Source organism: Jaculus jaculus, chromosome 15, assembly GCF_020740685.1.
Source record: "Jaculus jaculus isolate mJacJac1 chromosome 15, mJacJac1.mat.Y.cur, whole genome shotgun sequence".
Taxonomy (NCBI): Eukaryota; Metazoa; Chordata; class Mammalia; order Rodentia; family Dipodidae; genus Jaculus; species Jaculus jaculus.
The window spans coordinates 49869017-49893448 of record NC_059116.1 but is presented as its reverse complement, the minus strand read 5'-3'; the positions used below and the strand labels follow the sequence as shown (position 1 = coordinate 49893448).

General features: G+C 42.0%; 1 long non-coding RNA gene and 1 other non-coding gene across 2 annotated transcripts; one reads left to right on the top strand and one right to left on the bottom strand.

The window, feature by feature from the left end:
* Positions 1–2089: 2089 nt before the first annotated feature.
* LOC123455040 lies at positions 2090–19814 on the top strand. The gene is made up of 3 exons (XR_006633657.1): positions 2090–2205; positions 19073–19171; positions 19709–19814. It is a non-coding gene; the product is annotated as an uncharacterized LOC123455040 (long non-coding RNA).
* Positions 18130–18236, bottom strand: LOC123455259. Its single transcript, XR_006633796.1, has one exon. It is a non-coding gene; the product is annotated as a U6 spliceosomal RNA (small nuclear RNA).
* Positions 19815–24432: the final 4618 nt, after the last annotated feature.

Here is a 24432-nt window from a genome sequence, read left to right as displayed (position 1 = left end):
TTTAAGAGCCGGGTGTGGTGGCGCACGCCTTTAATCCCAGCACTCAGGAGGCAGAGGTGGGAGAATCACGGTGCGTTTGAGGCCACCCTGAGAATACATAATGAGTTTCAGGTCAGCAAAAAAAAAAAAAAAAAGAAAAAAAAATCTTGTATGTGTTAAAGCTTTGAAACTCTGTGTGGTTGAAAATATTTTTATTTCATTTTTTAAAAAAATGTTATTTAAAGCAGAGAGATATAGACAGACAGACAGAGAGAAAGAGAATAAATATGCATGTGCCAGGGCCTCCAGCCATTGCAAACAAATTCCAGATGCATGCACCACCCTGTGCATCCTGGTACAAGGGAATCATGCCCAGGTCATTAAGCTTTGTAAGCCACTAACTGAATTGCTGAGCCACCTCTCTAGCACTGGATATTTTTTATTTCTCACAATACAGCTGGGTATAAATTTTAAGATTGAGATAATTTTTTTTCTTTCAACACATTCAACCTATCCTTCTATGATCTCCTCGTCTAAAGTAGTTGCTGATGACTAGTCCGATGTCTGCCTTGTTCTGAGCTGTCTGAACTCTGGGGTGCCTTCTTTTTCTCATTTCTGAATATCTCTAATGAAGCCAACATGTCAGACCTTTCTCCTGAAAGGAGAAGGACTTCAAACCTCTACACCACTCCTTTAATGCCACCACAAGATGACCCAGCAGCTGACCAAACATCCAACCACAAGTCCTGGACTTCATTTTTGTTCTTTTCTAGTGCTGGACATAGAACCCCGGATCTTGTGCATGTTAGGCCATCACTCTACCATTCAGTTACACCCTTGACCCTTACACAGAAAACAAAATCCATCATCAGGGTTAGGGGGATGGCTCAGTAGCTAACAGTGTTTGCTATGCAAGCATGAAGATCCAAGTTCTATCCTAGTAGCCATGTAAAAGCTGCACATACACATCCACAAAAAAAAAAACAAAAAACAAAAAAAAAACCTTCGGAAGTTTGTTTCCAGAAAACTTATTATAAAGCATTACCTTCCTGGAGACAAGAGTAGTGGGAAACAGAAATGCAGCCAGGTCTATTGGGGTTCCATGTTCACTTGTATGTCATCTAGGTACAAAAGGTCTTGGTGTCCTGTTCTAAGGGATATTTGTCTTTGTAAGGAGATGCACAGATACACCTGGATTCAGGAGAGACACTGTGCTGCCAGTGTCTCTGAGCTACAGGAACTGTGCTGTAGAGGAGGGGTCTTTTAGAAGTGTTACAAGGACCAATACAACCTGCAGCCTTCCATAATGTAACTATTAGGGCTTGCTTGTGACACGACCTCCCCAGGCTCCTATCTGTGAAAATGTGGTCCACAGCTGCTAGTGCTGTTTTAAAAGGAGGAGGGGCCTGGCTGGAGGAAGTAGGTGCCTAGGAGTGGGCCTTAAGGTTTATAGCCAGGCCTTATTTCCAGCCCCAGTCTCTCTCTGCTTCCTGACTATTGTGACAATGTCACCATTCTCCTCAAACTCCTGCAGCCTGCCACCATGAAACTGTCTGTTACTATGCCCTCTCCGTCATGATGGACTGTATCCCCTCAAACCACAAGCCCCAGATAAACCCTTCCTTCCCTAAGATGCATCTTATTTGCTATTTAGCCATACCAACAAGAAAAGTAATCAATTTACTAATATACTCTCAGTTTCCATATACTAGGACATAAGCATGTTTGGAAGGCTGTTTATCATAACTTAGTTACTTATTCATAGGTTTTAGGCATATGGTTGGGGATTGAAGCCAGGAGAAGCAATATAGTAACAGAATCTGGAAAGAAACATGAAAGAATGGATTCAAGTTCTACACAGAGACATCAGGGGAAAGTCTCAGAATTCCTGTATGAAGAAAAGAAATAGAAATTCCCTATGTGAAAGTTGCAGAGAAAGCTGAGAAATGCCTTTTTATGATTCTAAGTCTGGGCTATATTTAGTATCTGCTTGGAGAAGGCAGGATACGAGGACCTTTCTTCTCTCTAAACAAATTCAGTCATGTCCCTGAGCGCCCATGGTGGGAAAGTCAGTGATGACAGCTTTTGACCCACCCAGTGAGGTAACTGCCTCACACTGTTGCTGTGCTTCTGCAGAGACAGGCCAGAGGAGCCATCAGGAGGAAAGCAGGAACCCAGCATCCCATCTCAGGGAGTCTGCTCACAAAAGGCCACATTGCCTTACAGGTCAGTCATGCCTGCTGAGAACAAGGGCACACACCCAGGTGAAAATGTGTTGAGCAAGGTATTTATTTTATTTATTTGTTTTTTTTATTATTGACAACATCCATAATTATAGAAAATAAAATGTAATTCCCTTCCCCCCAACTTCCCCCTTTACAACTCCACTCTCCATCATATCCCCTCTCCCTCTCAATCAGTCTCTCTTTTATTTTGATGTCATCATCTTTTCCTCCTATTATGCTGGTCTTGTGTAGATAGTGCCAGGCACTGTGAGGTCATGGATATCCAGGTCATTTTGTGTCTGAAAGAGGGCATTGTAAAAGCAGTCCTACCCTTCCTTTGGTTCTTGCATTTTTACCGCCACCTCTTCCGCAATGGATCCTGAGCTTTGGAGGGGGTGATAGAGATGTTTCAGTGCTGAGCACTCCTCTATCACTTCTTCTCAGCCCTATGTTGCTCTTTGAGTCATCCCAGAGGCCACTACCATCTGAAAAGAGCTTCTTTAAACAAAAGTGAGCATAGCATATGCATTTAGCCAGACACCAGCAGGCATTAGAAACTTAGGGCTCATGACTTCCCCCATCATAGGTTTTCAATATTATGCATGCATTCCCTCCTGTGAAGTGGGCCTCCAGTCCAATTATAGAGTGGGTGATTTCCCCATAACAGACATGCCACTATTGCACCCATGGGCTCATTTGGCCTGGCTGACTCAACTTAAAAAGCTTGAAGTGTCCACTGCTGTTTATCTCCACTGATGACTTCTCTCAATCCCATGTAGCTGCATGCAATGTAGCTTTTTAAACTAACTAAAATTAATTAATTTATTTTTATTATTGACAACTTCCATAATTATAGGCAATAAATCATGAAAATTCCCTCCTTCCTCACTTTCCCCTTCACAATTCCACCCTCTATCATATCCCATCCCCCCTCTCAATCAGTCTCTCTTTTATTTTGATGTCATCATCTTTTCCTCCTACTATAATGGTCTTGTATAGGTAGAGCCAGGTATTGCAAGTCATGGATATCCAGGCCATTTTGTGTGTGGAAGAGTATATTGTAAGGAGTCCTACCCTTTCTTTGGCTTTAACATTCTTTCTGCAACCTCTCCTACAATGGACCCTGAGCCTTGGAAGGTGTGATAGAGATGTTTCAATGCTGAGCACTCCTCCATCATTTCTTCTCAGCACTATGGTGACTTTTTTTTTTTTTTTTTTTTAGTTTTAGTTTTTTGAGGTAGGGTTTTTCACTCTGGTCCAGGCTGACCTGGAATTCACTATGGAGTCTCAGGGTGGCCCCAAACTCATGGTGATCCTCTACCTCTGCCTCCAGAGTGCTAGGATTAAAGGTGTGTGCCACCATGCCAAGCTTATGGTGACTTTTGAGTCCTCCCAGAGGTCACTGTCATCTGAAAAGAGAAGTTCCTCTAACCAAAAGTGAGAGTTACATTCAGAAAGTAGTTGCCTATGCCAATATGTTGAAGGGTTTCCCCTACTTTTTCAGAGTTTCAGGTATGATATTAAGTTGTTTGATCCATTTGCAGTTGATTCTTGTGCATGGAGAAAGATAAGGATCTATTTTTATCCTTCTACAGATACATATCCAGTTTTCACAGCATCATTTGTTAAAGAATTTGTCTTTTCTCCAGTGAGTATTTTTGTCAAAGATCAAGTGGCTATAGCTGCCTGGGTTTTCATCTGGGTTCTCTGTTCTGTTCCATTGATCTACATATCTGTTTTGTGCCAGTACCATGCTGTTTTTGTTACTATGGCTCTGTAATATAGGTTAAAGTTAGGTATGGTGATACCACTAGCCTTATTTTTGTAGCTCAAAGTTGTTTTGGATATTCGAGGGTTTTTTTTTTTTTTTTTTTGTGCTTCCAAATGAATTTTAGTGTTGTTTTTTTCTATTTCCATGAACAATGTCATTGGGAATTTGATGGGGATTGCATTAAATGTAAACATTACTTTTAGTAAGATTGACATTTTCACTATATTATTTCTTCCAATCCAAGAACATGAGATGTCTTTCCATTTCCTAGGGTCTTCTGCAATTTCTGCCTTGAGTGCTTTAAAATTTTTCATTGTAGAGATCCTTCCCTTCCTTGGTTAAGTTTATTCCAAGGTACTTTTTAAATTTTTTTTAGGCAATTGTGAATGGAGTGATTCCCTGATTTCATCCTCAGCATGTTTTTAGTTAGTATGTAGGAAAGCTACTGATTTCTGTGTGTTTATTTTGTATCCTGCTACATTGCTAAAAGTTTTTATCAGCTCTAAAAGTTTGCTGGTAGGGTCCTTAGGGCCTCTTATGTATAGAATCATATCATCTGCACATGATAGTTTGATCTCTTCCTTTCCAATTTGTATCCCTTTTATGTCTCTTGCCTCATTGCTATAGCTAAGACTTCCAGTACTATATTAAATAAAAGTGGGGACAGTGAATACCTTTGTCTTATTCCTGATTTTAGTGGAAAAGTGTCAAAGTTTTTTCCCATTTATGTTGGCTGTAGGTTTATCATAAATAGCCTTTATTGTCCTGACATACGTTCCCTCCATTCCCAGTTTCTGTAGGACTTTTCTGATGAAGGGAGGTTGGATTTTGTCAAATGCCTTTTCTGAATATATTGAGGTTATCATGTGATTTTTGTCCTTTAGTCCATTTATATAGTGTATTACATTTATAAATTTGCACATGTTGAACCATCCCTGCATCTCTGGGATAAAGCCTACTTTGTCAGGGTAAATGTTCTTTTTGGTTTAGTCTTGTATTCTGTTTGACAATATCTTGTTGAGAATTTTTGCATCTGTGTTCACGAGGGAGACTGCTCTGTTGTTTTCTTTTTTTCTTCTGTCCTTGTCTGGTTTTGGTATCCAGGTAATGCTGGCTTCGTAGAAGGAGTTTCGTAGAATTCCTTCCTTTTCCATTTTATGGGAAAGTTTGAGAAGTCTTGGTGTTAGTTGTTCCATGAAAGTCTGGTAAAATTCACCAGTGAATTCATCTGGGCCTGGTCTTTTTTCATTTGGGTGATTTTTTTTTTTATAACTGCTTGGATCTCCATATTTGTTATAGGTCTATTTAAGTGGTTAATAAGATATATGGAAGTCTACTTTTTTGGACATTGGCACACCCAAAAGCCATAGGTTATTACTAGAAATTTTTCAGTGCCAGGGATGGGATACCGTCCAGTGAGTTGTTGGCCAGAGAGGTCCTTGATTTCCCCCAAAACATTACAGGCCATTGCCAAGGCTCTTGGTTTCCCAACAAAAATGGATGGTAAGTCCCTATTGATGAAGACTCTGCAGGGTCACTGAGAAGTCCTGCTGGAATTGAGCTGAAAAACTCCTCTGTGTAGACCAGATAACAGAAACGTAGAAAAGTTATGTTGCATGCAGCTCCATGGGAAAGAGAGAAGTCACCAGTGGAGATAATCAACAGTGGACACTGTAAGCCTTAAGATGGGTCATCCAGGTCAAATGAGCCAATGAGTGCAATAGTTGCATGTCTGTCATGGGGAAACCAACTGCTCTCTAATTGGATTAGAAGCCCACTCCATGGGAGGGAATACATACCTGATAATGAAAACCTATGATGGGAAGGGATGTCATAAGCCTTAGGGGTGTAATGTCTGCTAGTGTCTTGCTAAATGCATATATTATGCTCACCAAACTCCCCAGTAAGTACTTTCTTAATGTTCATACCCATATATTAATGTTACTCTCACTTTTGGCTGGAGCAGCTTCTCTTCATATGGCAATGACCTTGATATGACTCAGAAGGCACCATAGTGCTGAGAAGTGACAAAGGAGCACTCAGAACTGAAGCATCTCTATCACACCTTCCAAGGCTCAGGGCCCTTTGTAGAAGAGATGGCAGAAAGAATGTAAGAGCCGGGCTGGGGAGATGGCTTAGCGGTTAAGTGCTTGCCTGTGAAGCCTAAGGACCCCGGTTCAAGGCTCGGTTCCCCAGGTCCCACGTTAGCCAGATGCACAAGGGGGAGCACGCGTCTGGAGTTCGTTTTCAGTGGCTGGAAGCCCTGGCGCGCCCATTCTCTCTCTCTCCCTCTATCTGTCTTTCTCTCTGTGTCTGTCACTCTCAAATAAATAAATAAATAAATAAGGTAACCTTTGGTTTAATTACCTCACCAAACACAAAATAGCCTGGGTACCCATGACCTCACAGTGCCTGACACCAACCTACACAAGACCTTCATGATAGGAGGAGAAGATGATGACATCAAAATAAAGAAACAACTGATTTAGAGGGGGAGGGGATATGATGGAGGGAGTTGTGAAGGGGAATGTGAGGGGGAGGGAATTACCAGGGTTTATTGTCTATAATTATAGAGGTTTCAATAAAAAATACACAATAATAATAATAGTATAGTGAGAGGTTCTTTCCTAATTTTGTCTGTTTGGCTTCCTGTATCTGCATTGGCATCACTTTACCTATTTGGGGGAAGTTTTCTATGATTTTATTGAAAATATCTGCAATGCCTTTGGAGTGAAATTCTTCTCCTTCTACTATGCCCTGAGTTCTTATGTTTGATCTCTTCATAGTGTCCTGAATGTCTTAATTTCCCATTCATAGCTTCCTATTAGTTTTTCTTTCTCTGTTTTGGACTGTATTAGATCTGCCACCTGCTCTTCTTGTTTAGATAGTCTGTCCTCTCCTTCATCCATTCTACTGGTGAGGCTTTCTATATATAGAGTTTGCTACTTGACTTACTCTGTTTTTCATTTCTAATATTTCTGATTGGTATTTTTTCATTATTTTTATTTACTTACTCATGTCTTGCATTGACCTCCTTATTTTTTTTTTTGTTTTTGTTTTTGTCTTTGTTTCCTATATTGTCTTTCAGGAGTTTATTTCTTTGATTCTTTTGATTTCTTTGAGTGTAGAAGCTACTCAAATCATTTTTTATTTGAAATCGGGCATTTCATCTAAAACAGTCTCACTTTTGCATCATTTCTGATGGTTTTATGATTTGGGGGGGATTGTATTGTCTTGATTGTTTTGTGTTTTTTGTATTATAATGTAGAGATTTTTGCATCTTGAGTTAATTTGATGCTTGGTTTTTCTAGTTATCTGTAGTGTTCTCAGCTGTGTAAATCCAGCTTTATATATCTTTGGGATGGGAGTTTAAAGTACCAAGTGTAGCTCTTATACTCCAAAAAACAGCAGAAGTGATCCTAAGTGTGAGTTTGCTCACTATTCAGTCTAATAGCCTGGGTGGAACAATTTTCAGGCAATTTCTAAAATTCAACTGAGCAATATACATATTCAATCCAAACCAGCAGAGAGTATTTATACAAGAGTGGGGATTAAAACAAACAGATAATCTATTAAATACAAGGTCCCTAAGTGTGTATGTTGCCCCATAATCTTAATTCTGTCAACTAGGAGGCTAAGATTTCTGGTCTGAAATGGATTCCAGGTCAGCCTGAGACCAAGTCAGAACCTGTCTCCAATAATGAGAGAAGAAAAAGACAAAGTCCTTATGAATCAGGAAATATCAAAGGCAACAATAGTCAACACCAAAATACAGCTTATTTGAGAATAGTAAAGCCAACCAAGAATATGTAACACATAACCTACCCTGACAAGAAAAGAGAGATTAGTACTGCCAGTGTAGTCCTTTGTACCTGCCTTTGTGTAAGTAGGCCCTGTTGCCTTTGGGGATGGCTTCCAATCTCACCAATGTTGCCTGCCCAGCTGGATCCCTCTGTATTGTGCTGTGGATCTTGTGTTCTGATTGGCTGTGCAAGGTTCTGTGCACCCTGGTGGGGGAAGGGGGGATTTCCAGTGGTTCACGGCACCAATGACTGGGGGATGGGAGGCCGTGCAAGATGCCTGGAGTTGTACCACTTCTGTTCAGCTTTTGTGTTCTCCTTCAGCAGCTGTGCAGCTGGTCCATGCTTCTTCCCTTTCAGGTTTCTTGACTTTGGGAGGAGGCTGATGAAAGTGAAAAATCGCTCCATCTGGTTTCTGCTCCTGCAGCTGTGCTCTAGCTGGGCTGGTGGGAAGGAGCAGTAAACCAGTGCCACAGGTTTCTGGCTGGTTTCCTCTTTCTGGAAGGTCTTAGTCTCTCCTGCTTATCTGCTGTGGTTGATAATAACTTATATACCTTCACTTCTCAGTAGAAGCGTATATTTTGTTGTTTTTCTGCTTATTTCCCTCCCTATGCTGCTTTGGCATAGCTACTATGCCACCATCTTACCTGGACTTTCTGGGCAAGGTATTTTATTACTTAGTTAATTTCTTCTTATTTAAAAAATTATTATTTACTTATTTGCAAGCAGAGAGAGAATTGCCAAGGGCTTTTGCAAGCATTGCAAACAAATACAATTGCACGTAGTACTTTGTTTGTGCATCTGGATTTATGTGGGTACTGGGGAATTGAACTGGGCTGGCAGAAAGTGCCTTTAACCACTGAGAAATCTCTCCAGCCCTCCAGCCCTGTTTCTTCTTTGGATACATTGGGAAATGTCAAATTCATGTTTTCAGATTTATTAGGGAGTGCATGAAAGAACAACTGGAACACAGCACCACAGCAAACACCCTTGTTGATGGCATAAACAGACACACGGTTGGATGGCTCCAGCCATTTGCAGGCATCATTTCTAGGAATAAAGTACCTGTTCTGGGGAAGGGGTACGTGGTGTGTTGGGTGTAGAGATGCCTGCATCCCATGTGCATGTGTGTTTAAGCCAAGGGGTGGTGCCTGATGTCCTCCTTGTGCACCTTACTTGCTCGAGACAGTTTTCCATTGAACCTGGAGCTCACTGTTCAGACTGGCTAACTTGGGAGTCAGAATGATGTCCAGAAATCTTCAGAACTGGGGTTACAAGCATGTGTGACCATACCCCGCTTTTTATGTGTGTTCTGGAAATCCAACTAAGATTGTCATGTTTGCACCATAAGCACTCTTTTTTTTGGTTTTTCAAGGTAGGGTCTTGCTCTAGCCCAGGCTGACCTGGAACTTACTATGTAGTCTCAGGGTGGCCTCGAACTCACAGTGATCCTCCTACCTCTGCATCCCAAGTGCTGGGATTAAAGGCATGCAACACCACACCCAGCCACCACAAGCACTCTTATGCCTCTTTCCTGCTGAGCCATCTCCACCATCCTGAAATATCTGTCTTGACCCAGGTTTTCTCCAAACCCACCTTGCTGTGGGATAGCTGAGCACAGGCGTGCTGACTGAAGCGTGCGGGCGCACACGCACTGCCCCCGACAGCCGTAGCCTGTTCTTCACTTGCGAAAGCTTCTTAATTGTAAGGTTAATTTAGAAACTATTTGTAAGACTTCCACTCTGATGTTTCTCACCCATGTATTTTCTTATAGTCTCAAACCATATAATTAATGTAATGCAAACCTGCTGTTTAGTTTTTCTACCCAGCAATGCTTTACTCTTTGTTTGTCTTGATACATATGAGTGTGTATCCATGCATACTTCCCTTTCATTTGCATGAAGGAACCAACTAAACATATATACTTCTACTTCCACATCAAGGCAACTTTAAAAAAACTAAACATTTTATTTATTTATTTATTTATTTGCAGTGACAGAGAGAGAATGGGTGTGCCAGGGCCTCTTGCCACTGCAAATGAACTCGAAAAGCATATTGCCCCTTTATGCATCTGGCTTTACATGGGTACTGAAGAACTGAAACTGAGCCACCAGGTTTGCAAGCAAGCACCTTCAACCACTGATTAATATCCCTGGCCTCTGACTTTTTTATTTTTTGTTTCTCCTTGGTTTATTTGAAGTAGGGTATCACTGTAGCCCAGGCTGACCTGGAACTCACTCTGTTGCCCCAGCCTGGCCTCAAACTCCCAGCTATCCTCCTATCTCAGCTTTCCAAGCGCTGAGATTAAAGGCACAAGCCACCATGCCTGACTATCAATATGACTTTCAAGCAATTGTGGAATTAGAGGTTTTGAAAAAGACATTTAAGTGCAGGGAAAATCAAAGCAGGCAGAACTCTCTTGTTTGATCTGAGTTTTAATTTTAAAACAGAAAATGGAGGCAGGCAAGCATGGGAAATAGTTTGGCCACTAGGGACACTTCTTGGCTTTGGCAATAAACATACCCTCTCATAAATAATGGCCCTAGTAGCCTTTGGGAACCTGGGACCCCAACTGCACTGAGCTGTGGGCACACCCCGCTCCATATGATGAACTAGGTTTCTCCTCTTCTCAGTAACCATTATTTGCTCTTAAGTAGATTCAGGACCAGAACAACAGTGGGCATCCACCCTGGATTTATTTGTGGTGTATGCACAGTAAGGCAAACCATGTCCTTTAAGTGAACTTTGACAGAGAAACCCCTAGTTATCATCTTATGCTTATGTATAACTGGGTAAGTATATAATTAAAATCAGATGCATTATGGGAAGGAACATGCACAGTAGAGAAAAATTATATCACCTAAACCTGTCAGTCAAGCCAAAGCACCGCCCAAACTACACCCCTAGTAACTGGCCCATCTTCCCTTTAAAATCTTATAAAGAAAAGTCCAGACGGCTTCCCTGGTGCCCTGGAGTACTCTGCCCTTGAGCAGCCTGCCCATCCCTTTGGCAGTGTATTCAAACCTTTTCTATCGCTTTGCTCTTCATAAAGGCTCCTGCTGCTTAAGTACTTGTGTGAGCCTTTCTTCAATTCTATGAGTAAGACACCAGGAACCTGGAAACACCCGGAGACCACCATACAAAACTGGGGCTCCCTTGTTCTCGACAATTGTAGTTTTGCCAGTTTTTGCAAGTCTCAAATAAAGGCTACTGGCAACATGAATTATGCTCCTTCTCTTTATTTGCTCAGCTTTAACAGAAAGATGGCTCAGAGGGTGTTTTGTGATCAAAGAATTGCCAGTCTATCCATGGCAGAGGACTGGTGCAGGGACCTCATACACCCACTGGTTTCCTCTCTCAGAGGCGTGGGATCAGCGATCCTAGACCTCCGGCGGTATTTACCTTGCCTTGGTTCCTTTCAGTTTGGCCAAGAGTATCTTTGGGACAGAGATTGGTGGGAGGAAAGAAGAGGGAACTCGCTCTCTGCTTTGAAGAACTTCTCAAGATTCTAGGACTCCACAGAGTTGGGGGAGCCACCCAGCACTGAAGGGGTGTCAGGAATAGCTTCTGGGCCCTGCCTGCTGCTATAATTCACAGGAGACTTCAGTCTCCTTATTCTTGTTGAAGGGAGCTGGCAAACTGTAAAACTTCTCCCTTCTTATTTCCAAAGGAAAAACAGAATGAGCAAGGGTGGAATGGGGAAGAGAGGGGTACAGACAAATAGACACACACACACACACAGAGAGAGAGAGAGAGAGAGAGAGAGAGAGAGAGAGAGAGAGAGAGAGAGAGATCAGGTCATCTTTGTTCGCAGGGAAGCTTTGGGCCGGTAACAATAACAAACAAGGCCTGTGGCTGGTGGCCTTGGTCCTGTTTAAGGAAATCCAGCAGGCCACAGTGAAATCCAGGGAATTTGGAAGGGTGTTTTGTAGTGGCTTGCAGATTTCCACTGGCAATTTCTTTAAAGACAGAGAGTTGTAATTAAAATAGACATGGATCCAATTATTTCTGCCTTCTGTCTGAAAGGACATAGCTGGTAATGAGAATCACATGTCTTAGCTGCGGCTTTCCATTTCAAGCATGTTTCCCCACCAAAGAAATACCTTCTTTTCAGCAAAGCTCAGAAAACCACATTTCTCCTTCATTCTTGACTACTGTGGTTTTGCAAGTTTTCACACGCCTCAGCTATGGACTGCTGGTAAATAACATAGAAAATGCTCTTATTTCTCTCTGTGTTCTTTTCTTTTGATACGACGTAACAATGTGGTGGGGTACAGATTTTTATTTCAAAGAAATGGATCAGAAGAGTGGAAGTGAGTGCTCAGTCCCACATCCAGGAATGGCAGGCTAGTAGCTGGGCTGCTGACCCTTGGGCAATCTATAGGAGGGAAGTGAGGATGTGGCCAGGTGACATGGAGGGGTGAGGAGGGAGCTAGGAGGCTAGGAAAGAGCAGTCTCGGGGCTTTGCTAACAAGGAGACCATGAATGCGCCCTGGAAGAGGCAGAGCCTGCAGTGGGGCAGAATGCCCTGTGCTTCCCTGAGTGAATGCATGCTAACTAGTGCTGTTCCTACTGACCGCTCAGACTTAATCTACACATCTCAGCTTCACTCACAGCAGGACAACCTGCCCCAACTCCTTCCACCTGCAGAGCCAGCCGCCCCCCCACCAGCCTCAAACTCACGCTCCTCCTGACCCAGCCCCGCCAGTGCTGGGATTGTAGCTGTGTGCCACCACACCCAGCCAAGAACTGCCATTTTAATCATAGTGTTTCTTTGAATCTGAAAACCTGGAATGCGCCACCATTTATTTAAACCTCTAGTTTCTCTTGTAATGGTTTATGCTTTTCAATGAACATGTCTTGTGATTCTTAGGTAGAACTTCCTAAGTGCCACATTCTTGTGGATGGGATTTGCTTTGTGTCTGTGTGTGTGTGCATATATGGGTTCTTGTATGTACATGTGGGTGAGTGCATGTGTGTGCGCGCACATGTGTGTGAAAGCTAGAGGCCAACATTGGGTGTTTTCCTCAATTGCTTTCTAACTTATGTTTCGGACAGTGTCTCTCACCGAACCTGGAGCTCAGCCATTCAGCTAGACTAGCAGGACAGATCCTGCTGTCTCTGCGTCTCTGGCACTGGGATTGCAGGCATGTGCTGCTGTGCCCAACCTTAAGACAGGCACTAGGGATTCACACTCAGGACCCACGCTAGCGCAACAAGCACCTGATGAGCCGTCTCCCCAACCTCCAATGAACAGGACTTTCTTAATTTCATTTTTGGACTGTTTATGTGAATGAATATGAAGGAACCTTTATATTATATGTATTGATCTTTTCTTCTTATCATAGCCAAACTTACTACTAGTATATACATAAACAAATACATGCACATACATACATATTTCTATATACCGGATCATTCAATGATAAAAAGAACTTTATTGTTCTTCTCCGGTCTGTATCCAATAATTTTTTAAAATATTTTTTTAAATTTATTTTCAAGCAGAAAGAGAGAGAGAAAAAGAGAGAAAATGGGTGTGCATCAGGGCCTCCAGCCACTACAAATAAACTCCAGATGGACTTTGTGCATCTGGCTTTATGTGGGTACTGGGGAATCAAACCAGGTTGTTAGGCTTTGCAGACAAGTGCCTTACTGCTGAGCCATCTCACCAGTACCCTAAGAACTTTGTTAGAGGTTCTAGCAGGGGAGCACAGCTATTCATACACCGTTGACCGAAGACCAGCCCTCCTCTGTTCAGGGAAGGTCATCCTTTTTACTGAGCATGCAGCTTCAGGAGGGATGCACTTGGAGCAGTAAGGGAGGAAAGGAACACCCACCCAGCCAGCCAGATCATCCAAATCAACCCTGCCAATCAGAGGGGTGCCAGATGTCACAGCCAGATCACCCTTACCTCTATTGCCACATCCTGAACCCAATAATTTTGACTGATCTTTTTGTTTTATTGCACTGACTAGATTCCTCAATATTATGTTCAATATAAGTGGCAAGACTTTGGGCTTCAACCTTAGCTTTATGAGGTGTTTTGAATGAGATGCCCTCCATAAACTCAGGTGTTCTGAATGCTTGGTCATCAGCTGGTGTAGAGCCTTGTTGGAGGAGGTGTGTTGCTGGGGATAGGCTCAGGGGTGTCATAGCAAGCTCCCCTTTGCTAGAATCTGGTTCACTCTCCTGCTGCTGTTTCCCACCTGCTGTGAAGTGATGTCCAGCTTCTGCTCATGCCATGCCATCTTGGAGCTTCTCCTTGAGACCATAAGCCAAAGTAAAAGCTTTCCTCCCATCAGCTGCTTCTGGTGGGGTGCTTTGGCCCAGCAACAAGAAGGTCACCACCACAGGTTAGAAGCATATGTCTTGTAAACAATACATATTGGATGTGCTTTCTTACTGGTCTCACAATGTCTGGGTTTTGGCTGGAATATTTGTGGTATTTGCACTTTCTGTAATTGTTACAATTGCTGGGCTCACATGTGTCCTTCTGCTATTTGTTTTCTACATGCTTCCTGTTCCATGCTTTTTCTTTATTTCCTCTCTATGTCATCAGATAATTTTGTAGAGTGTTTTAATACCTTGGTTGATTGTTTTTAGTTTTATTTATTTATTTATTTGAGACAGGGGGCCAGGTAGAGGGACAGAGAATGGAGTGGCCTCTAGCCACTGCCAGTGAACTCAGGATGCACAAATCACCCTGTGCATCTGGGTTTACATGGGTATTGTGCAATCAAACCTGGGTCCTTTGTCTTTGCCAGAGGTGCCTTAACCACAAAGCCATCTCTGCACACCCCCTTGGTTTATTTATTTATTTATTTGACACAGAGAAAAAGGGAGAGGGAAGGAGAGAGAGATAGAAAGAGAAACTGGGTGTGCCAGGGCCTCTAGCCCCTGCAAATGAACTCCACATGCATGTGTTACCTTGTGCATATGGCTTATGTGAGTTCTAGGGAATTGAATCTGGGTCTTTTGGCTTTGCAGGTAAGTGCCTTAGCTGTTAAACCATCCCTCCAGACCACCCTTTGTTGATTTTTTAAACAATATTTTGAGTTCTTGCCTCAGCATTTGCTCTAGGCAGCACAACATGTACTTCAACACATCACAATGTATTTAAGGCTTATACTAACTTCATAAACATATCAATATATCAACCTTTCTGTTACAACTCTATTTTCCCATGGCTTTCTTGCTTTTGTCATGCATTACTACACCTATATAAGTTAGAACCCCCCCCAAAATAGTGATTCACATAATTTTATGCCATTTACAGAATTAATGGAAGAAAAATCTGCGTTCATGAAGTCTGACAGAATGTTACACAATTACCATTACAGTCCTCTTCATCTTGTTTTGCAGATTCAACTTAGTTGTAAGACCTTTTCTTGCATTCCACCTGCTATAGTTTGGATGCTGAATGTTCTCTAAAGGCTCATGTGTTAAGGGTTGGTGCTAGTGAGGAGGTGGTAGAACTGCTGAGATATGGGCTAGAGAGATGGCTCAGTGGTTTAGGTGCTTGCTTGCAAAGTCCCAGTACCCATGTAAAGCCAGATGCACAGAGTGGTGCATGCATCTGGAGTCCTTTGCAGTGGCAGGAGGCCTTCTCTCTCCCTCTCTCTTTCTGCTTCAAATAAATAAATAAATAAAATATTTTTAAAAGGAACTGTTGAGATTTGGGTTCTTACATTACTAGGGAATTGCTTCTGAAGTGCTTCTGAAGGGAATTGTGGGGTTCCTTAGGGAGCATTGCAAGTGGTGACTCACAGGATCATGGCTGATGCAGAGGCAGCAGTGTCACCATAAAATCCCACCCCAGCACAAGGGCAACCTTATGACAGTTGTACCAGTGGAGGACTGTCTTCAGCTAACCTTCCCTTTGCTATATACTCCAGAGTGCCCAAGACCATGTCAGCTGAAGGGCAGGAGGGAGTTGATGGCTGGAATCTCAGGGGAGAGTCTCATGAACCTCTTGAAAGGAGTAGAAGCAGCCCATTGTCATTATCATAGCCCTAGCTTATTTCATTACATAACTATAGGTCCAAGGTGTTCTGTATGTCACCATAGCAACCTCTGCTCCATAATGGTCTATGGTCATGTCAGGCCCAGAGGAAACCACTTCATAGCACCTTTTCTCCTAACTTGACTATCTCTGGTATTTTGTTAAAGTCACAGAAAGCTGATAACAACACTGAAAGACTTCCATTACAATTTTTGTACAAGAAGTCTGTTAGCAAAGCAGGGTTTCAATCCTTCTTTATCCAAAAATATGTGTTTATTATTTCACTTTTATTTTTTAATGTTACTTCTTCTGGGTATAAATCTTTTTTTTTTTTTTTTTTGAGGTAGGGTCTCTCACTATAGTCCAGACTGACCTGGAATTCACTCTGTAGTCTTAGCCTGGTCTCGAACTCACAGCAATCCTCATACTTGTTCCTCCCTCCCCAGTGCTATGATTAAAGGCATGTACCACTATGCCTGGCTCTGGATATAAATTTTTTGGTTGACACTTATTTCTTTCAATACCTTGAATATGTCATTTCACTGCCTTTTGCCCTCCACTGTTTTGGATGAGAATTTAGTCATTATTTGCATTTTGATTCTTTAGAGATAACTTTTCTCCAGTTGCTTTCAAGGTTCTCTCTTGGCTTTTGTTTTCAACAATTTGATGCAACTAAGTAAAGATTTCTTTGTTTTTCCAACTTTGGATCTATTGGGATTTTTGGACTTCAAATTAATGTTTTCTCATTCAAATTTAGGAGATTTACAGCTGTTATGTAGTTAATTTTCCTTCTTTTCTCTTCCTGTCATTTTGGAATTCTCACTTATATAGTTGGCATGTTTGGTGACATCTCTGAGACTCTGAGATTCTGTCACTTTTCCTCAGTTTCTTTCTCTCTGTTTTTCAGATTGAATAACATTTTACCTATCTTCAATTTCACTACATTCTTCTGAAATTTCAAATTTATTTCTGGTCCATATTACTCAAGTTCACTTCCCTATTATACTTCCCAGGTCTAGAATTTTAACTGGTTCCCCCCCCCCCCCTCTCTCTCTCTCTCTCGCTCTCTCTTTTAAAATCCTGTTTCTTTATTGATATTTCTACTTCTTGAGTTATTTTCATAGTTTTTATTCAACATATTTAAAATATCAGCCTTGACGTCTTTGTCTGTTAATCCAACCTCTGGGCCACTCAGAGATTTTCCATCTACTTTTTCCCCTGCTAAGGACCACAGGTTGCAGTTTATTTTTTTTTACATGACTCATAAATTTTTTTAAAAGATGGATGTCTTAGGTAATATATAGTGCCAACTCTGGATTTGATTTTCCCTTTCTCCTTTGAGAGTCTTGCTTGTTGCTGTTTTATATTTTTATTACTTGTCTTAGCTCTCTGTAGAATCTGTCCCTCTGAGGTATGCATCTCTTGATCCGTCTGCTTAATTTTTAAAAATGTCTTATTTACTTGTCTGTTTATTTATTTGAGAGAGAGAGAGAGGCAGATAGAGAGAAAAAAAGGGCACACCAAGGCCTCCAGCCACTGCAAACAAACTCCTGATGCATGTGCCACGTTATGTATCTGGCTTATCTGGGTCCTGGGGAATCCAACCCAGGTCCTGAGGCTTCACAGGCAAGTGCCTTAACCATTGAGAAATCTCTCCAGCCCACTTCTGCTTAATTTTAAACATCTTATGTGTATTTTTCTTTTGGTGGGGGTGAGGTAGAGAAGAGCTGGCTTTTTGTTCACCACCTGTGTGTGTACATAGCTCAAAGGACACTCAATTACTAGGCATAGACTACATTTTGTGGCTGGTGGGGTTGTGTTTGAAATGGAATATATTAAAAGTAGGGCATTTTTCAACTTGGATCCAGCTGTTTCTTTAAAATCAAGCCCTCTTGGGTCTTCACTGTGCAGGTTCATAGGTTCTCATACAGCCATGGGTACATGGAATAAAGCCCTTTACATTACTTCATTTCCAGGACCTTCCTGTTAAATTCCTGTCTCATCCAATACTCCTCATCTGAGGCAGACCTGCAGCTTCAGACCAGATCTGCAGGTGACCCCTGCATGCTGCTGGCTGTGGGTTCCTTCCTTCTACTCTATCAATAAGTGAAGATCATTCCTATCCTGGTAGAGCAAGCATGCTGATTGGCTAACATGGAAAGGGAGTGCCAGAAATCCATGGTGTGTGAGTGTGTCTGTGGATAACAGTCTCTCAGTTATTATTTATGTGATGTGATTGTTCTGGACAATTCAGTCCAGTTTTTTTAAATTTTATTTTATTTTTGTAACATAACTGCGTGCTTTATTGAGATACACAGGAAAGCAGTAATATAATACAATAGTAAGGCATATAAAAATATGGAACGCTTCACGAATTTGCATGTCATCCTTATGCAGGGTCCATGCTAATCTTCTCTGTATCGTTCCAATTTTAGTACATGTGCTGCCGAAGCGAGCACTCAGTCCAGTTTTATAGCTGTTTTGAGAGCAGAGAATTTGTTGCCTTCTTCACTTTCTTTTTTTTTTTAATATTTTACTTTTGTTTATTTGAGAGAGAGAGGCAAAGAGAGAAAAAGAGGGTGGGGGGAGAGAACTGGCATGCCAGGGCCTCTAGTCACTGCAAACCAACTCCAGAAGCATGCTCCACCTTGTGCATCCAGTTTATGTGGGTCCTAGGAAATCAAAGTGAGGTCCTTTGGCTTTTCAGGCAAGCACCTTACCCTCTAAGCTATCTCTCCAGCCTCTTCTTTATTCTTTCATAACAAGTAATCCTATTTACATATATTTCCAAAGGAAAGCATTTCATTATTTTAAAGCATGACATCTTATTAATTTGAAGATGAATGAGTACTTACAATTGAAGTTAATTTTAGTAACACTGCATTAATATGATTTTGACATTTATAATCAGAAGCAGAGAAATTTCTTCAGAAGGTGAAGATAATTATTAAGATTTCAAGTCTTTGCTTTAAAATTTCTACTTATTTGAGTCTTAGAAGCTTCATATTTTCACAGTAGGAAATTATTTCAAGTATTTAATTTAGCAACAAGCATATAATTAACTAAAGTCGAAATGAAAGAGTTCCAAATCTAACCTTGATTCTGGTTGCTACTGATCCATGACATAAATATTGCCCTGGTGTCCTGGGAGAGGTTGAAAGACTTGGAGATAATGACTTGCATGTTTCCTATCTTATTTACAATGGAAAGTCTGCTGAGACTAGGACCATGCCCATTTCAGTCTGTCAGCCTGACCACTTCCCTTGAATCCTTTCCATCCCACTCCTCTTTGTAGGACATCCATCTGAGGCTTCAGAACTGGAAGCAGGACAAAGGGTTGCATCTGAAGAGGACCATCTGCAGAAGGACTTCCTGTGGGAACGCCGTCATTTCCGTAAGGAAGTTTGAAGCCCTTCTTTCTCTTCCACTTGAAGCTATCTTTCCTCATTTGGCCTGCATGCTCTGGGTTTCATCCCAGACCAAGCCATTGTTATCTAAGCCTTACCATCTCCTAGGGAAGAGCTTCACCACTCACTCGTTTTCAAGGCTGGAGGCATCAAGTCATCTATCTCTCATCTTGATCCCCAGTTCTGGATTCTGTCACTTTCATCCTGTCTTGTCCAGCCTAGCCCTAGGAGTGCTTGTGTTTCTCATATCACTCCTTTGCTTAGAAGCTGGAGACAGCTCCCTACTGCCTACACAAACCAGTCCAGATTCTACTGGCTCCCTGAGATTCCTTGATCTGGTTGGTCCTTACCTACCCAATTTACTACTGAATTGGAAGGTGTGGTGGCCACAGGGTGAGGGAAGGGGTAAAGACCAGACATTCAGATCTACATGATCTACCATAGAGATCACTGACAAAATGGCCTGATCTATAGGAACACATGTTGTGTAGCAACTTCCTCAGAATTAAAACATTCCTTCCCAGAAAGAGGCTCCTTGCAGCTTAAGAGGTAAAGGAAACCCTGCAAGAACCAGCAAGTAAACAGCCCACACATCTCAGGAAGCTCCTGGAACTTGGGAGTGTCATAAGCCATCCCCCAAGTTACACAGGCAGTAACAATTGCTAAGAAGAGATTCAACACGGAGATGACTGCAAGCTGGGAAGGGACCCAAGGATGCAGATTTTGCCATCCATCCTCATGCTGAGGTGGGCCTGGTGGTGGTGTAATATAAGTCATGCATGTTACTGTAAGCAATCCTTCATGAGTATTCCTGTAAGTAACTCCAATAAACTCACTGGGTCACCACGTTTGGCTTTAGTGGATTTGTTGCTTCAGTCAATCATCGGTGCTCTATCTGGGTTGAACAGATGTTTGTTCACATATCCTTCGAACTTTTCCGCATCAGCTTGAAAATAATTTTTACTTAAAAAACAGTGACAGAAATACTCAAAAGAAAGCATGTTTACAAAGGTGTGGAAATGACTCAGAGTCAACAGACTCAGGGTGTGGACATGAGCTCAGAGTGCCTCCTCTGATGCAGTATCTGCAACTTCATCCCAATAAGTGAAAGCCTCCCAGGCCTGACTCATTGCTGTTTCTCTCCAGGCACACGGGATGAACTCTGTCAGCCAAAAGGATCTCTTAAAAACTTAATTCCAAGAGTGTGATCTTATTTGGAAATAAGATCATTGCAAGAGTAACCAAGGTGAGGTCATTAGGGTGGGTTGTACTCCAGCATGACTGGTGTCGTAGGAAGAAGGTAAGTGGAGTTAAGACAAAGACATAGACATACAGAGCAGACAACATGTGAAGATGAAGGCTGAAGCTGACTATCATGTGTGGTCCCCAGACCAGGAAGAGTGAAAGCCTGGGATCTTATCAAGCTTTTTAGGCCTGCAGAGTGTAACCCCAGGTACAAATCTGACTCATCACCTGTGTTCTCACACTCAAAACTCTTGGCCACCCTGAGTTGGCCAGGCATTCTTCTGTAGTACAGCCTCTGTCAGGGATACTGACTCTCAGCTACACGTGTGGCTCCCTCCATCACCCTTTTCAAGTCTTAGTCCAAATGTTCTCTGTGCATCCATCCTGGTCACTCTGTTTTATTTTAATTAATTTTTTTTAATGGAAAAGCTTTTTGGGGAGGGGGAATGGAGATATGGCTTAGCAGTTAAGGTACTTCCCTGTGAAACCTAAGGACCTAGGTGTGACTCCCAAGAACCCACTTAAGCCAGACTCACAAGGTGGCACATGCATCTGGAGTTCTATTGCAATGGCTAGAAGCCCTGACACTCCAATTCTCTCTCCCTCCCTCCCTCCCTCCCTCCCCTTTCTCATAAAATAAGAAAAAAAAAGCTTTCTTACTAACAACTTTCATACATATTGAAGTATTTTCATATGTTGATCACAATTCTCCCCCATTGCCTTCTTTTGTCCTTTCTTCCTCCTCTGTCCACTGAACTCTTCCTTCTTTCCAACTAGTGCCTCTTCTACTTTGATGTCTTTTTTCTGTCTTCCAGTATATGTGATGGAATGTTGGTGGGCCCAGTATTTTGCAGGTAATGACAGCCACTGTGGGGTCGTGAATGCAATGGCCACTTCATATCTGGAAGACAGTATTCCTCAACACTCTGCCCCATGCTCTGGATCCCCCATCCTTCCCACCCTCTTCTACAGCATTCCCTGAAACTGGGAGAATATGGTAGAGATGTCTCGTTTAGCGCTGAGCACTCAGAAGTCATGTATTCACATCACTTTGATAAGTTGTTAATCACCTCAGCAGTGAGGACCATTAAACCCAATATTTTATTGTAAAATCATTGTGCTCATGTTCAAAAAAAAAAACCCAAAAATAGCAAAAAGGAAAGGTTCCCAAGACCTGTTACGAAGTTTCTCCAAATGGCAACAACTTGTGAGTGTACACATCAGAGAACAACCAAGCAGTTATGCAGTCAAGGAAGGAGTATTCCAACATCATAAGCACCTCCCATGTCTCCCCTTCATACACACACATATACCTCCCACCTCCTTATCTCCTCCATAACTCCTAATAGCTTCTCATCTATTCTCTAGTTCTCTAAGTTTGTCATTTAAGAATGCTGTGGCAAAACTAAAAACAAAAACAAACAAACAAACAAACAAAAAAAGAATGCTGTGGGGCTGAGGAGATGTCTCAGTGAGTAAGAGTGTTTGCTGCACCAACATGAGAGCCTGAGAGGGCCTGAGTTCAATCCCCAGCACCATCATAAAAAGCAGAGTATATAAAAAAAAAAATGACAGCTCTGGGTTTAATGAAAGATTCTGTCTCAAGGACACACAGCAGAAGAGCAATAGACAAGGACACCTGATGTCATCCTCTGACCTCTGCCTGTGTGCACATGGTAAATACATCTGCACATATATACACATACATTATATATATATACACACACACACCATATATACCACACACAGACATATTAAAAAAAAAGAATGAGGGCTGGAGAGATGGCTTAGCGGCTAAGCGCTTGCCTGTGAAGCCTAAGGACCCCGGTTCGAGGCTCGGTTCCCCAGGTCCCACGTTAGCCAGATGCACAAGGGGGCGCACGCGTCTGGAGTTCATTTGCAGAGGCTGGAGGCCCTGGCATGCCCATTCTCTCTCTCTCTCTCTATCTGTCTTTCTCTCTATGTCTGTTGCTCTCAAATAAATAAATAAATAAAATTAAAAAATTAAAAAGAAAGAATGAGATATAAACAGAACCATGCAGTATGTCACCTTTGGGTATTTTCCCCAGTTAGAGTAATTCTCTGGTGAATTTATTATTATGGAACATTAGGTGACTGTGTAAAAAAATAGTTTGCTCTTTTAATTGTGGTGTAGTAGTCCATAGCATGAAAGTACCACAGGCATTTCACCATTCTCTAGTTACAGGATAGCTGCATTGTTTCTGATTTGGAGTCATTGGCTGCTATGGAAATTTGTGTGAATACAAGCTTTTATTTCTCTGGCATAAATGCCTGAGACTATGATACATAATAGTTACATACATACCTTATTTATTTATTTTTGGTTTTTTGAGGTAGGGTCTTGCTGTAGCCTAGACCTGAAATTCACTATGTAGTCTCAGGCTTGTCTTGAACTCACACTAATCCTCCTGCCTCTGCCTCCCAAGTGCTGGGATTAAAGTCTGTGCCACCATGCTCAGCTATGTATTTACTTTAAATATGCAGCTGAGCATACTGAGCAAAGGCTGAGAGATGGCTCAGTGCATAAGGGTGCTTGTTGCACAAACATGAGTCCCTTCTAAGTTCTATCTCCAACATCCACCTAAAAATTCAGGTGTGGTCTCATACCTGAAACCCTGACACTGAGGGGAACAGAGACCGGAGACTTTCTAAGGCTTGCTGCCCAAAAAGTCTAATGGAAAAATGGTGACCTTCAGGTTGAGTGATAGTCTCTGTCTTGATGAAATAAAGCAGAAGATTTGAACTGCTACCTCCCTATCCTACCTTTTATCTTTCAGGAGCCCTGATGCAGACACCAGATCCAAGTCAGACTTCAGGGCACAATGACCACCATGCCCACAAACAGTACAACATAGTAATGATAACAGGACAGAGCCTGGGTATGAGTTCTGACAACACAGTCCAGTAGCTTTACAAGAAAATCATACTGAGTTCAAAAAGCCAAATCACCACTATTCCTAAATCAAACTTACTACTGCCAGAAAACTTAACTCAGAATCTTTCCTCACGTAGAAGCTGACCAAGCAGAAAAGTGGTCCAAGCAGATTTTGCCTCCAGTGGGGCTTCCAGACACCCATAGGTCATAGGGCACAGGGTCTTTTTGCAAATTTTTAGAAAGAATTCTAGGTAGAAGCTCTCAGAGAGCCTAAGGGGCCAAAAGTCAAGGCATGTCTATATTTCATGTGAAAAGTGCAAACCAATCAAACAAAGCTCCCTGTCACTGCAACAGGCCAGCTCAGTGATGGAAATGAATTCGTAGGCTCTATGGAAGCTTCTGGAAGAAATCCAGAACCTTATATACTTAGCTGCTCTGGGGATGGTAGCTATTATTGTTGCCATAAATTCATTTCTTTCTTTCTTTCTTAGTATATTAATGTCCTTATTTTGAACGTTTGCTTGACATTTGTACTGGATAAGGTGATTGCTGGAAGGAAGATTAAATAATACTATAAAATACTGCTCTGGCTGGACAAGGTGGAAACATTTATAGCATTCCCACTAACACTGCATGGTGCCAGCTTGAATATTGTGCTGATTTTCAAAAACATGCTGGGCTAAAGAAACTTCACAAACAAGCAGAGCTCTACAGGCCTTTTCTACATACATATGGTGACTTTTGGTCTTCACTGTCAACCTGACTGGATTTAGAATCACCATAGAAACACATCTCAAGGGCTGTGTCTGTGAGAATATTTACAGAAATGTTTAAGAGAGGAGAAAGGACCCTCTAGCCAGGCATGGTGGCGCATACCTTTAATTCTAGCACTTGGGAGGCAGAGGTAAGAGAACTGCCATGAGTTCAATGCCACCCTGAGACTATATAGTGAATTCCAGGTCAGCCTGGGCTAGAGTGAAACCCTACCTCAGTAAACAAAACAAAATTTCTTTAAAAAAGAAAAAGAAAGGATCTAGTGAAGGTGGGTGACATCATCCTATGAGCCAGCCTCTTGGACTGAATAAAGAGGATTTGGCCGGGCTTACA